Here is a 1,815-nt window from a genome sequence, read left to right on the forward strand (position 1 = left end):
ATAACATGCTAATTTTTTTTCCCCCTGCAACCCATCGGTTGAAGAGAGATGTGACATTTTACAAAATAATTACGAGCACCTGCAGAAAATGTGATAAATGACTTGACTGATGTTCTGTCTGTGCACAAAACCTGAAGCCAACAACTACTTTAGGAATAGAGACTCGAGGCAGAAGGATAAAGTGAGTCTGATTCTGCTCAAATGTAACACGAGGAGGCGCATCTTCAGTCGACCAAGATTTTCATTTTAGTGTCTTTGGTAAAATCAATAGGGATTAAATGAATGGAAGGAGTTTCTCAGCTGAACTCTTCTTGCTTTTGTCAAATGAAAGACTTGTTGCATAACGGAAAACTAAAATCAGAAGATCTCCGTCATGCAGTCTGAATAGAAAGCCTACCAAAGCTGGCCAAAGTGAGCTGATTATAAAAAAAAAAGAAAAAGAAAAAAGCACAAAACAAAAATTGGACAAAGTGGCTGGCTGTACAAGGTCAATATCATAAAATAGATTTTGAGTGCAATTTTGGCTGAACCGAGCCAGACATGCTCGGCTTTTTCTAACATTTTCACATTATGCTGAAAGCTAAGTTTGTAGCTTTCAGAAAAATACGAGTTTTCCTGCCGTAATTAAATGTTAAGTCCTATTCACATGGGGCTGGGGATTTAAAGATGACACCACACATCTGCACTTTATCCAGTGCTTTAACGCTTTATGAAGTTTTACTCATGTTTACAGACATGATACCTGAATACATGATTACTCCTGTTTCTTACAATGCTGTCGATCTCAACATCCACTGAGGTTTTGCTTATTTGATGAATTGGATCTTTCTGTGAGTAAGTTTTCGTGCTCCAAATTTTCATTGATAATCTCCGGTATGAAAGAAGCAAAAGAAAGTTGCAGAGAAAACCAAGAAACGTGCAAAAAAACAGAATAAATTGCCCCCAAATACGGAGATTCTAATTTGCACAGGACTCATTTGCAGAGGAATTTGAACATACATTGCAGATTTGCACTGGATTAAGATCAGACGACCTCTAAGTCACTAAAGGTCTCCAGGAATTTCTAGTCCTGTGTGAATAAGGATTAACGCAGCTTTTGACCTTTGCTTTTAGTGAAAGTGAGCTGGGAGTTACAATGAGGTCACAAAGGTCTTTCAGCAAAAAAGATAAAGATGTAGTGACTTTTTTTAACAAGTGAGTCAGTTTGTATCAAAATGAACAGTCAATTTTGTGCAGAGGCTTGAGCAATTGAGCATGAAAGAAACCCGCTTTCATCTCATCACATCTTCCAATGTCGAGCTGCCTCACAACATTTTTCATCCGTTTTATCTGATGTTCTTTGAAGGGACCAGATAGAGTATCAGAAGAAGGAAAAAAAAAAAGATCAAGCAGAGGGGGGAAAAACGGATGACAAATGTGTGTTCGTGCAGCGATTCACTCCTACAGACTCACGGTCAGGGGTGACTCATCTGTCTGGAGAATATGTCACTTTGTGTTTTCCCGCTGACCTTTCGGTAGCACATTCTCTGATGCGGTGTCAGATGCTGCACCTCCCTCAGCATCTTCCTCTTCCTCATTATTTTGATGATACATGCTGCTTTTTTTCGAAAGAGAAAAAAAAAGCGTCTCGCATCCTTCACGCTGAATCAATTGAATTAAGTTTTAAATTGAGTCATCGGATGCTCGTGCCAGGCGTGTGTGCGTGTGTGTGTGTGTGTGTGTGTGTGTGTGTGTGTGTGTGTGTGTGTGTGTGTGTGTGTGTTTGCACTTGAGGAAGCCCCATGTTGATTCTAGCTAAATGACTCATTCTGCCTG

The 1,815-nt window shown here is 39.7% G+C and overlaps 1 protein-coding gene across 1 annotated transcript in view; it reads right to left on the minus strand.

The window, feature by feature from the left end:
• The window catches only part of tmem200a (transmembrane protein 200A), a 34,346-nt gene that overhangs the window by 24,061 nt on the left and 8,470 nt on the right, over positions 1 to 1,815 (minus strand). The gene's annotated exons all lie outside the window — the stretch shown is intronic.

This window comes from Acanthochromis polyacanthus, chromosome 16, assembly GCF_021347895.1.
Source record: "Acanthochromis polyacanthus isolate Apoly-LR-REF ecotype Palm Island chromosome 16, KAUST_Apoly_ChrSc, whole genome shotgun sequence".
Classification (NCBI taxonomy): Eukaryota; Metazoa; Chordata; class Actinopteri; family Pomacentridae; genus Acanthochromis; species Acanthochromis polyacanthus.